General features: G+C 47.9%; 1 pseudogene; it reads right to left on the bottom strand.

Moving 5' to 3' along the window:
- LOC146188306 (uncharacterized) overlaps positions 1-5,811 on the bottom strand; it is a 31,411-nt pseudogene extending 25,600 nt beyond the window's left edge.
- Positions 5,812-13,902: the final 8,091 nt, after the last annotated feature.

Below are 13,902 nucleotides of genomic sequence, written 5' to 3'. Positions count from 1 at the left end.
GAATGCTCTCACAGGGAAACATGCAATGTAGTCCTTGGCGGATGGAACTAACATTGAATTTCCAGGGGCGGATGTGGTGATCTCTTCACCACACTTCTTGGGCAAGCTCATTGCACGATGCCTACCCACTCCAATTTACGATGTCATATTTGGCAATGGTTTAGATGCAAAGTCGCCATTTGTAGTTGATTCACCAGTTCCTACGAAGAACGCGACTTCCCCTGCCACGGTAGGATTAGTGAATAATCGTTTCCCCAGTTCAGTCGCGAACGTTTGGGAGGGCCGCAATTATCACGACCTCAATACGCACAATGTGTTACCATGTTCTCGACTGGTGTCCTTTACAGCTTTCCTTCGGCCTGTGGAAAAGCGTATACAGGTGTATTAATAAGGGATTACAAGAACACAACACATCCCTAGGAGGGGGGACCACGGAAGGCATTTGGCAGTGCACTGCCGCAGTTGCAAAAAGTGTACAAAAAACTATGTCGATGTTTGACCGTGTGACTATTCACGGAAAGATAAGGATAAATATCAGCGGCAAATCTTAGAAGCTTTCTATACGGGCAACCAGAAAGAAAATTGTATGAGTGAGACGTGGTTATGTTTTTTTAACAAGGAACGTGTCTACCTAACGAGCCCTAACGAGTAGGCAAAAGTGCTGTCTAATTGACATCAGCACTCCTATTACAGGTGGCGCTTTAGATGCGCATGCACCGGATGTGTGTTTTTTGTGCGGCAAAGGTTCTTAATAAACCGCAGTTGATTGTCCAGCGTCCGTCCGTGTCTACCTCCTCGTTCTTGTGTCCGCGTCTTTGTGTTTCCGCTGGCACCCCTGCGATTAAGTTGACTTTCGGTGTTACGCCTTGAGCAAGAAAAAGACACCACCTTAAAGAGGCGTCAGAGTTAGCTAGAAAAGCGAGTTTTGGCCAGAGGTAGACCGCCCATACTTTTCATCTTGAAGACTGGGTTAATTTCCGATCGTATCAAGTGTGTCCCAACCGAGTAGTTTAGCAGGTAGTGGTACTGAAGTACTTGCGTTCTAAGGTCCTCATGCTGGCGCATGAGAGTTCGCCATCAGGCCATAGGGGGGGTCCAGAGAACTAGAGCTAAGGTGCTCAGGAAGTGCTATTGGCCCTGGGTACAGGCTGAGGTTAAAGTTTCGTCACGGCATTCGACATGTGCCAACGTGCCGTGCTGAAGAGGAATGCCGGGATCAATAGGGAGCGATGTGTATTGTTGCATGCGTTTGATGACACTGATGTCAACGAGGAAGGAATGAAGGCTGCTTCTCGTGAGGGCCTAAGTGAGACAGCCAGGGCTTCAGCATTGTTGTATGGCAGAGGGACTGCGTTCAAAGCTACAGCGCGCGGTCACTGCCTTAAACTCAAGTCGCTACCTTCTAGTTTTATGAGATACCGTACCGACTTGTACCGTTCTTCTAGGAGTATTAAGCTGAAGACTAGCAATCAGTCATCACAGAGAGGTACGGAAGTCTTTCCGCAGGTTGCATGGTCTGCGAAGACAAGCAGGCACATAGATGAACTGCAGGGCCGACTTCATTACGCATTCGGTGAAAATTGCTGACTCAGAACGAGCAATCGTACATTCAAGGGCCCATGAATATTTCGCGCTGTGAGAAGGAATGTTTACTCTCTGTAGAATTGAGACAGTGTGTGCGAGTGCTGCTGAAAGAGATCGCGTGTTTCTGTGTATGGTGGTTTCTGAATGTAGGTCGTTGTAGCGATATGCAAGAATGTAGGTTCAGAAACTGAGTGCTGAACAGGTAAATAAATTAGAAGCGTTCGCTTAGATGTTTTTGCGTCTTCCGCGTTCATTTTGTCTTTTTCCGCGCGTTTATATGTTCGTATGGCCGGCGCATTTTGAGCACCTTATGTGTAGATGACATGGACTCTGGAAGTCTTCTCCTGTACTCTGTGTTGTGTGCGGAACTCCTGACGACACACTGATCTGAACGCTCGTGACTTTTATAGGATGTGTCACATGCGCGCTGTGCTATGCGTGATGTGGAACAAATATCGAGAACATCATGTGCCACCCAACTTGGATTGCTTTTTCCGAGCCCTAGATAATAATTAATTAATAATATATGGTTCACTGGAAGGGAAAGGCGCGGTAACTGTCTCACTCGTTTTCTGTGGACACCTGAACCACGCCGTGAGGGAAGGGAGGAAGGTGGGAGTTAAAGTGGAAAGAAAGAAAGAGGAGCCGTAGTGGAGGACTACGGAGTAATTTCGACCACCTGGGGATCTTTAACGTGCGCTGACATCGCACAGCACACGGACGCCTCTTCGTTTCGCCTCCATCGAAACGCAGCCGCCGAGGTCGGGCTCGAACCCGGGAATTCCGGACAGTAGTCGGGCGTCTTCCGAGCCCTAGAAAAACTTTCGAGAGGGTAGCATGAGTAAGGAGCTAGTGCCACGCGCTTTCTACAACTCCCGGCACGAGGCAAGAAAACTGAAGACACGTATGTGGCGCGTGCAGGGGAGAATGCAATGGATACGTAAGACAGAGACTGGCGGAGAAGCGTTGCTGGAGGACGGGTGGTCAAGGAGCTGCGGCTTCTCGCGTCCTTACTGGCCTACGACGCGGAGTATCAGACCTGGGAGTGGCCATGATGGTGGTGGTAAGAACATTTATTTACACAAGGGCCAGGACGTATGTTTGGAGCGGCCCATAAGGGACCGGTCCTTACAAGCACTAGGTGGAGGTCCCTAGTTGGGGACACCAGTGGCGGTTGCCGCCAATCGGGCGCGTCCGATTAAGGCTTGTTGGGCCTGTAAGTCGTGGCAGCCGAGCAGGACCGCCTCCCAGTTCTCCCGGGTTGGGTTGGGGATGGGGGGAATAGCCGGGTTGGAGGGGCATGCCCACACCATGTGATAGATGTCAGAAGACACCGCTCCACAGGGTGGGCAGCTGCCACTAAAGGAGGGGTCAAATGTTTTAGGGCTGCCGGGCACAGCAATGTATTGGTGAAAAGGCGGAGAAGGAGCCGCTCATCCACCTTTTTGAGACCTTTACATGGGCTGGGGTAAAGGCGATGACAATTTTGATAGTACGTCGTGATATCTTTGAAGGTGTAAGCCGGATTAAAATCGGGTTCCTGATCGGGTAGGGAGGAGAAAACAGCCCGATGAGAGCGCGCGAGCGGCTGCGTCTGCTGCCTCGTTTCCTGCCAAACCCTGATGACCAGGGGCCCATATAAGGTAGCGGTGTGCGGGGTCCGTATCCCGTATGCAATTTAAGTAAATTTTATAGGCTAGTAAGGAAGTCCAGCCTTGTCTGACGTTCCGACAGGCTCCTCGCGAGTCGGTAATTATGTATTTTGAGTCGAAGCTGCTGTGAGAAACGCTCAATTTGCCTTCGGACCTGAGTGACCAGACCTGGGAGCCGCCGCCTCCTGCTCTGCTCCTTAAGCACACAGCCAGCACGCACATTCGGTATTGTGCTGGGTGCGCTGGCCATAGGCACCTGGAAATCAGGCGTATCTGCTGCGTGACTACAACCTGAGCCCTCTCGCCTCTATCGAGCGTCTCCTGCCGCCAAGCCACCTGCTGGCCTGGCCGAAGCGCCTGTAGACGCCGGACGTTACTTACAGTCCGAGCCCACGCAACCGGGTAAGTCCGCATGGACTTCAATATTCTAGCGTCCTGTTACTTTTACTGGTTTGCATTCGTTTCCTCTTGTTAAGCTCGTTATATATTATCTGTTACTATTTTTTCTGTCTTAGATATCTTTATAAAAGGATATGTTCCTAGTTTTACCTGTCCGGTTGTGTATTCGTTTGATCCCGATTAATCAGCCCTTCGAGTAATGGCTTTTCAAAAACCTCCTAACAGCATGAAGCGTTCCCAATTTTATCTATACAGTATTTCGATCTGGCGGAGTTTTCAGACGCAGTCTCATACGCTGGATTAGTAAACGATGTCGAGTCCATTTAGTGTCACAGCCTCTCACGCACACTACACACATGTCCAAGCGGATTGCTCACAAATCAGCTTGGAATGCCCGGGTCGCAGATGTACTTTCGGGAACTGGCATGAAGGGATCAGCCACACGACATGCCTTCAGTTGGTTCCAGTTGACTGAACTCTTCCATTGCCCTATCGCCGCGGCTGTGGTGCGTACATTGTGCTCGGCAGTCTGGCATCACCGTTTGGCAAACCTTTCTTCTCTCTGTTCGGGTATCTCCGCTGCTCTTTTCGCCTTTTTACGCTCATTCTCTCATTGCGCCCGCTATGCCCGGAGAGTGAGCGCACGGGCGGCGGCCTCTGCCGTTTCATTGCATTCGAGGCCCATGTGAGGTGGAGCCCATATAATCGTTCGATACGCGGGGGCCCCGAGGTAGTCACTGTCTTGAAGTGTGCGGCGTGCAAAGAGAGGAATGTACCCCTGTTTAAAATTTCGGCAGGCCTCCCTCGAGTCGGTGACGATGACTCGCGAGTTGTGGTCTGCGGCGGCTAACATAATGGCAACTTCGTCCGCATGTGTTATGTCTAGCGCTCGGAAAGTTAGGCCATTCCCCACAACTTTTTGGCGGACGACTGTGGCCGTATACCACCGCCCATGCTGAAGACCGGAGTAGTGGTAGTAGTAGTAAGTGGTTCTTTATTATAATAGAACAAAATAAAACAATAAAGGAAGGAAAAGATTTTTGCCTGCACCGGTATCAGCTATCGAAATGAGCTGAAGCACCTGAGCTGAGGCGAGGGCCGGAGGCTTCCACGTAGAAGATTCTGTGTTCGTTCCTACAGTGAGGGGCTAGTGCATTCGCCCGCGCTAGGCGCCTGCAACTGTGGTCGTCCCTTGTCATGTTGGCCGGAATAGGGCCAAAATGACAAGGATTTCACCACCCTCAGCGTCGTCTATTTCTCGGAATCTCTTGCACTTTGTCATCCTCAGCACGACTAGCGAATACCGCTAGGTAGCACTACCCTTCCTCGGGAAAAGCACAGTCCCGGTGCGGTCTACGTTGGCGAAATAGAACGTGCCTAATAGGGCTTCAGACGGGACATGCACTATTTCGGGGGTTGGGTTGGTGGTGTGGATAAGGACTTCAGTAGCACCTTATTATTATCTTAGCGTGCGTTAAACCACGCAGTTTGGAAAGATTTTAGTGTGTCCTCTGCGCCGACAAACCTGAGCATGCGTAAGAGCCACGCTACGTCACAGGGAGACAGCTGCCGCTGACGCCACCACCCCTGCGGAGGAAAAGGAGAAAGGGTGTGTCGAGCGAGAGGGAAAGAGAGGGGAACCATGCCCAAGGCAGTATAGTTAAGGAGGAGGAAGTATAGGAGAAAGGGGGTGTGTCGAGGAAGACGAAGGGAAAGGGAGAGAATCTGTGCCCATGAAAGTGTAGTGTGGCGCTCTTAGCTCGGCATTTGTATACCAGCGTTCGTAAACCACCAACCTTCGAAGACTGGCGCTCGCGCACATGGGCGTTTGTAGCAGGGATGAAAGGGGCAGACCTCTGTCGCGTTCCACTTTTAAAAACGTAGCTTAAACATTCTACCAAAACCACCTGAAAGAAGAAGTTGGTGTTCGTTCTACCGGGGTGTGTCAACGAGAGAGAGAAAGGGAACGCAACCATGTCTGTAACAGCGAGAGAGAGAGAAACCTTTATTAAAACGTAGGAATTCAGGGCGCGCAGGCACCTGGGTCTTCGCACGACCCCACTGAAAGTCAAGTGTTAATGTCACTTACGATCATAACACTGGCAGCCCGGCCGGTGGAGATGGTCTTCACGGCCGGGTCCTCCGAACGCAGCAGGGTCTCCCACTCCGCATTCATTAATCAGGTTGATCAGAATTCCAGCTATTCCTGTAGATGTGTTTTTAGGAATATTTTTTCTGTCTTTTTCCAGTTTAGATTGGTCAGTTCTAAGCTGCTTTGTATTCTGCTATCTCGTGTTGCTTCCTGATTTGCGGAGATTACCCTATCGTCGCTCTTAAATGACTCGGCTATAGCTGATGTAATGTAGTTCACTGCGTTATCTCCCTTTAAACAATTTCCCTCGTTATCGTGAATCCGGTCCTGCTTTCTTTGATTCTTCTTCCCTAGCCAGCTTATATGGCTCCAGAAATGTCTTGCTCTGCCTCTAGAAGCATCGTGCATGCCAGCCATCCAGCGATCGGTGGACTGCCTTATTTTACTTTGGACGAGGGGCTGCACCTCAAGTTTCTTTTGTCGATATGATTCCCATTTTTGGTCCATTTCCTCCTGAGATACCTGTTCTTTCTTTGCCTCTCGGTGTTCCTTTGAAGCAGCCCGTCGTTGTTCAATAGCTTCCCTGATTTCCTAATTCCACCAGTTCCGTGGCTTCCTTTTTCCATTCCAGCGGTTTGATACTTTAACCTCTTAATTTTCCTCCTTATGCGTAGTTCTATCTATTCGTAATCCGTCTTCCATGGGACTTTTCTCTATTGCTTCCTCTATGTCTGCTGTTATCTGCGCTATTTGACGGTCGTTTAATTTTGCGTTTACGTTTTGTCTAAGTTCCATTTTTCTTCTCATCAAGGGCCCCATCTGCAGAGTAATACGTTTATGATCACTTCCCAGAATACACTCCCCTTCTTCATCTATTTCCATTTTTGTGACCTTGCTATAAATTTCCTGCGACATTAGACAGTAGTCAAGGGTCGTGTGCCTGTTACGGAATTCCCACGTGATTTGGCCTCCACATTTTGTTTCTCTATTTACTATAACTAGGTCGTGTCGCTAACAGAAATCTAGCATTAGCTTCCCGTTACAATCCGTGTATCCATCCAGATCGTCGATGTGGCGGTTCATGTCCCTTAGCAGAGTAATACTGGCTCCGTTTCCAAACTGACTTATATCGTCACTGAGACATTCAACAAGATCCTTGTTTTCTTGCGTGCATTGGTGTCCCGTTCCTAATTAAAATCGCCCTAGCCATACCCTTATGCCGGTAATTGTTCCATATTCCCAGATTTCTTCTTTACAAGATGATTTAATTCTTTGCCAATTTGCTCCCTGGTGTATCAGCATACCTACCCCTCCATTCTTTTTTTCCGTTCTCGTTCTGTTGCACCCTTCCCAGACGTACCCTTCTATAAACGGCGGATCTTCTAGATCCCTGAGATGAGTCTCGCAAAGTGCGTCAGTTCAGTTCAGTCGTTCAGTCGTGTCCGACTCGTCGTGACCCTATGGACCATGTCACGCCACGCTTTCCGGTCTCTCACCATCTTCCTAACATCACATAACTTCATCTGCAGTGCCTCGAGGATGCCATCTAACCATCGCGTTCGCTGCCTACCCCTTTTCCTGCGACCCTCAACTTTCCCAACATCAAATCTTTCTCCAGCGACTCCTCTCTTCTCATCAGATGACCAAAGTAGCTGAGCTTTAACTTCAGAATTTGACCCTCCAATAAGCAGTCAGGGTTTAAGGTGGACAATATCGACTGATTTGATCGTCTGGCAGTCCAAGGAACTCTCAAGAGTCTTCGCCAGCACCCCAATTCAAACGCGTCAATTCTTCGGCGGTCAGCCGTTTTCACAGTCCAACTCTCGCATCCATACATAGCAACTGGAAAGACCATAGCACGAGTTATACGGATCTTCGTTGACAGACGGTCTCTGCTCTTTACTAGGTGGTCAAGGCTAACCATGGCTCTCTTTCCCAGAAGAAGGCGTCTCCTAATTTAATGGCTGCAGTCTCCTTCCGGGGTAATCTTGGAGCCCAAGAAGATAAAATTTGTCACAGCTTCTACTTATTGCCCTTGATGCTCCAGGACTTGATAGGGCAAGACGCCATAACCTTTGTCTTTTTAATGTTCAGTTTAAGCCCAAACTTTTCACTCTCTTCTTGTATGCGCATCAGAAGTCTCTTGAGTTCCATTTCACTTTCTGTTATTATAGTGGTATCATCCACATATCTAAGGTTGTTGATACGTTTTCCAGCAATCTTCACTCCAGCTGAAGACTCGTCCAGACCGGCCTTCCTGATGATACACTCTGCATATAGGTTAAATAGGCAGGGCGACAGTATGCAGCCTTGCCACTCCTTTCTCAATCGGAACCCAATCAGTTAGACCATGCCCAGTTCTGACTGTGGCCTCTTGCCCTTCATACAGGTTCCTGAGGTGACAGATGAGGTGAATTGGAACTCCCATCTCTTGGAGAGCGTGCCACAATCTGCTGTGATCTACGCAGTCAAACGGTTTCGCATAATCAATAAAGCAGAAGTAGAGGGGTTTCTGGAACTATCTTGCTTTTTTCATGATCCAGCGAAGGGTGGCAATTTGGTCTCTAGTTCCTCTGCCCTTGCGAAACCGAGCTTTATTTTCTTCGAAACCCACACCTATTTTGTCATCCTTCAACTGCTGTTCTATATCTAGCCAATTCGCTCTTTTTCTACCTCCTTGCATGTTTATGTAGCTGATACTAGTGTTAAATTTCTTTTTTTTTACTTTTCTTTCTGGACCTCCTCCTTGTAATTTTTGGAGGCTCAGCCTCCGTTATTACACTTTCTTCTGCTTCACTTCTAACTACCTCTGTGCACGGAGTCCTCGCGGACCCCCTAAAAAAGCTACAGCCCTGCCTGCCAGGCGCCAGCCGATCTCTGCTTCCACCCTTCTGTTAAAATGAATGCCATCTCGCTGAAAAGCCCTACCAAAAACTTGCTTTATGCAACTCCCTGTTTACCTCAACCACTTCGAAACGCTTCTCCAGGCTTAACTTTCTTATGTCCTGATTAACTGTCACCACGTCCTTTTCCAGCTTTCCGTTCAATCCTAGCACCTCCGGTACTGTGCATACAACTACCTGGCTTCCTCTTCTATCTCCCTGCTATGGTCAACTCCCTTAGATAAACTTTCCACCACTCCTGCAGCGTCACCATTTAGGACATCGTTTAGCCCCGCGGCTACAATCACCATACTGATCTCCGCGGAATTTTTGACACCTTGATTTTTACTCTCTTTTAGCACTGCCCTCATTGTGCTCCCTGGGAAGGCTCCAACTAACACTCGCTCATCACCCTTTACACGTTCCAAGTTATCTCGCTTGCACTTGCTCATGTTAGAATCTCCGGCGATTAGCACCTGGGCCTTCTCTCTCCCTCTCCCAACTGTAGGCTCCTGCTTTTGGTTATCTGTGTCCTTCTCTCTGGGATTTTCATTCTTCCTTGCTTCTTCCTTTTTATTCCGGCTTGTTAGTAGCTGCTTCTAAATAACTCTGTCGGTTCGGATCCGCCTGACCTACTTTGCTTATGCCTTCCATGCCAGTGCTGGTCCCAGCCACGTGGCCCGCACTGGGATGTTCGTCCTCGTTGGTTCTAAGGATAAAGTCGGCCACTTTTTTTTCCATTTCAGGAAACTGTCCAAGCAGTTTCTGATCTTCTGCCCTTCACAAACGTACTTCATTTTCTAAATCATCAACACGAGGCACAAAACTGCCCCTTTCTTGATCAAATCTACCTATACGTGCACTCAGCACGCAACACCGACACAAAAATTCGCTGCCTTCCACTTCACCTACATAGTCAAAACGTATTTCCTTGAGATTAACCTGCGCCTCACACTGAGTACACTTTGCCTTCTTTTGATTGCACATCTTAATCATGTATCGCTTAAGCACATCTTAAGCATGGCTTGTTGACATCGGAGCCATCTGTCGGCATGCAGCCGAACTGCAAGGCGCACCTCTCTACGCCCGAACATAATCTGGACGCTCCAGCGGGCGCAGTGTCAACCCGTCTGCATTCTTCCATCGTGGCCTGAATGTATCCTACCCAGATACTCCTGGCCAGCAGCACGAGTGAGCACAACCTCCCAATCGCCGGCCTAGCTACTCAAAAGCCAGCACTGTACTGAGGACGAAAAGATCGGCTTAGTGCACCACTGCAGCTTGACAGAGAAAAGTCGGTTGCTTTATTCGGCAAATTTAATTCGGCAGTTACAAGGAAAAACGGGAGTAAGCTTGGGCAGATTTTACTCAAGAATTCAATTCGCACCATAAAACGAAGAGGGACATTTTGGAAAATTTGCAAGATTCTTGACCAACTAGCTCGAATGTCGGTTTTCCTACAGAAGAGGGACATAAGGCAGCGCTTGCCTGAAGAAGCACATAAGTGTTGACCCCTGCACGTACAGAGCCTTGTCTAGAGCGCGCTGAGTGCCCATCGTGTAATGAAGACTAAAATTAAAAAGCAGCGCCTGTTTTCCGCACAATTTGCTTGCACTCGCCTTCTTCGCAGCTCGGTGTGAATCGACTTCCGCACAAGCATTTCCTCTAAAAATTAGGAACTGTGGCGATGGGTCAGTTTTCATGCAGGGAAGTGTGCCGATCGAGCGCTCTACACAAGGGTTAAGCAGACTGTACGATGGTAGGCTCAATAGCGTGACGATGGAAGGAAAATCCAAATCCATCCCGTTTCATTTTGTATCTTGTATTTCGGTAGCTGCAAAATACTGGCACCCTGTGCATTTTTCATGTTTATGTCTTCAACACAATCAGTAAGATGAGTAAACTGAAATTTGGCTTTCTGATAGCTTTCAAAGCCTGTCATTTATTGAAGTAAACCAAAATAAGCAAAACGTCCTTTCTGCAACAGAACAAACAACGAGACAATGCTCCAATGGCTGCAACTCTGGCTAGAATTGCAAAAATAGTTTAGACAATAGTTCGCACTTCGTAACATCCACAGACAACATTACAAAATGAGAAAGGAACAAAAAAGACTTACCCTGTAAACAAATTTATATATATACATTTTTTCTGTTCACAGAAAAAGAGTACTGTGTTTCCAGCGTAACAAAATCATTTTCCCGCCCTACTCAGTGCAGATGAACATGGATGATGTCTGGTTTGTTAGCATTTGTTCGGTCTGTGTCACGACCGTAGTTCGTAACACACACTAAAATCGGCTACACATATGCATAAATTAACAAAATCCAGAGCACTAGCAACACACAAGCTAGGTTTATTTTACCCACATGCAAGGAATCCAAGCAAAGAAGGCCAGGTCGAGACGCCAAAGTCGTGACGGCAGGCAAATCACGCCGTGTCAGCGTTTCAGTCTGATGGTGAACCTGCAGGCGCGTGCTGGAGCCGGCGCCGCGGGACCTTGCCTGCCGTCACGACTTTGGCGTCTCGACCTGGCCTTCTTTCACAATATGTATATTGCTCAATTCAGTTCAGTCGTTCAGTCGTGTCCGACTCGTCGTGACCCTATGGACCATGTCACGCCACGCTTTCCGGTCTCTCACTATCTTCCTAACATCACATAACTTCATCTGCAGTGCCTCGAGGATGCCATCTAACCATCGCGTTCGCTGCCTACCCCTTCTCCGGCGACCCTCAACTTTTCCCAACATCAAATCTTTCTCCAGCGACTCCTCTCTTCTCATCAGATGACCAAAGTAGCTGAGCTTTAACTTTAGAATTTGACCCTCCAATGAGCAGTCAGGGTTTATGGTTGACAATATCGACTGATTTGATCTTCTGGCAGTTCAAGGAACTCTCAAGTCTTCGCCAGCACCCCAATTCAAACGCGTCAATTTTTCGGCGGTCAGCCTTTTTCACAGTCCAACTCTCGCATCCATACATCACAACTGGAATGACCATAGCAGAGTTATACGGATCTTGGTTGGCAGACTAACGTCCCTGCTCTTTACTAGGCGGTCAAGGCTAACCATTGCTCTCTTTCCCAGAAGCAGGCGTCTCCTAATTTCATGGCTGCAGTCTCCTTCCGAGGTAATCTTTGAGCACAAGAACAGAAAATCTGTCACAGCTTCCACATCTTGTCCATTGATGATCCAGGACTTGATAGGGCAAGACGCCATGATCTTTGTCTTTTTAATGTTCAGTTTAAGCCCAAACTTCTCACTCTCTTCTTGTACGCGCATCAGAAGTCTCTTGAGTTCCACTTCTCTTTCTGCTATTAAAGTGGTATCATCCGCATATCTAAGGTTATTGATACGTTTTCCAGCAATCTTCACTCCAGCTGAAGACTCGTCCAGACCGGCCTTCCTCATGATGCACTCTGCATATAGGTTAAATAGGCAGGGCGACAGTATGCAGCCTTGCCTCACTCCTTTCACGATCGGAAACCAATCAGTACGACCATGCTCACTTCTGACTGTGTCCTCTTGCCCTTCATAGAGGTTCCTGAGGAGACAGATGAGGTGAATTGGAACGCCCATCTCTTGGAGAGCTTGGCACAATCTGCTGTGATCTACGCAGTCAAACGCTTTCGCATAGTCAATAAAGCAGGAGTAGATGGGTTTCTGGAACTATCTTGCTTTTTCCATCATCCAGCGAAGGTTGGCGATTTGGTTGCTAGTTCCTCTGCCCTTGCGAAGCCCAGCTTGCACGTCCGGAACCTCCCGATCCACATACTGCTGCAGCCTACCTTGGAGGATTTTCAACATCACCTTGCTAGCATGCGAAATAAGCGCGATCGTGCGGTAGTTGGAACAATCTTTGGCACTGCCTTTCTTTGGAATGGGGATGTAAACTGACCTCCTCCAATCCTATGGCCACTGCAGGGTTGTCCAAATCTTCTGAAATAATGTATGCAGAATGTTAACAGCGTCATGGTTGAGGTTTTGAAGCAACTCACCTGGAATGCCATCAAATCCGCTAGCTTTGTTCTTAGCAAGGCTGGCTAAGGCCCATTCAACTTCACTCTTCAGGATGCCCGGCTCGAGATCAGTAATCACAACCGTCTTATGTTGGGTTTGCACATTCGGGTCCTTCTTGTACAGTTCTTCTGTGTATTCCTGCTACCTCTTCTTTATCTCTGAGGCTTCAATGAGGTCCTTGCTTCGTTTGTCCTTTATCGCGCCCAGCTTAGCACAGAAGCTTCTTTTGATATCTTTGATTGTCTTATACAGAGCTCTTGTGTTCCTTATTTGGCTATTGTCCTCAAATTCTTGGTACTGTATTTACAGAAAGGCATTGTTATCTATCCTTGCTATTTTCTGAAAATCCGCATTGAGAACCTTGTATCTTTCTCTTTCCCCCATAAGTTTTGCCATCCTCCTTTCCTCAGCTATTTGCAAAGCCTCTTCAGATAACCAGTATGCTTTCTTGCATTTCTTTTGCTTTGGAAGTACCTTAATAGCAACTTCTTGTTTTATATCACTAACATCAGTCCACATCTCTTCGGGCTCTCTGTCTTCTAGATCTAATTCTTGAAATCGATTCCTCACTTCCACAGCATATTCTAATGGAATTTGATCCAGATCATACCTGAAAGGCCTTCTAGTTTTCTGCGTTTTCCTCAATCGAAGCTTAATTTTGGCAACAAGAAGCTGATGATTGGTGCCACAATCGGCCGCAGGCCTTGTTTTTACTGCCTGTATAGCGCTTCTCCATCTCTGCCGGCAAATAATATAATCGATCTGATTCCTGTACAGACCGTCCGGTGAAGTCCATGTGTACAGGCGCCTCTTGTGCTGTTGAAAATGAGTATTCGCTATGGTCAGGTTGTTTTCTTGACAAAACTCTACTAGCCTCTGCCCAGCTTCATTTGGCTCGCCAAGACCGAACTTACCTCTAATTCCGGATATTTCTGCACTCCCGACCTTAGCATTCCAGTCTCCTATGAGGAAAACGACGTCTGATGATGGGGTGCGGTCTAAAAGGCATTGTAGGTCCGCATAAAATCTCCCAACGTCAGCTTCTTCAGCAGTAGTGGTCGGTGCATAGACATGGATAACTGTTATGCTAAAAGGGTGACCTTGGATCCGAAGTGAAATCATTCGGTCGTTTTTGAGGTTGTACCCTAGCACCGCTTTGCCCATTCTTCTGTTTACTATGAGAGCGACCCCATTCCTTCTCTTGGAGTCGTGCCCACAATAAAAGACATAATGGTCGCCGGAGTTAAATTCTTCCATTCCGGTCCACTTGAGCT

The sequence above is a fragment of the Amblyomma maculatum genome, chromosome 5 (genome assembly GCF_055883805.1).
Source record: "Amblyomma maculatum isolate TAMU_Amacu chromosome 5, ASM5588380v1, whole genome shotgun sequence".
NCBI lineage: Eukaryota > Metazoa > Arthropoda > Arachnida > Ixodida > Ixodidae > Amblyomma > Amblyomma maculatum.
This window is presented reverse-complemented; position numbering and strand designations above follow the sequence as displayed.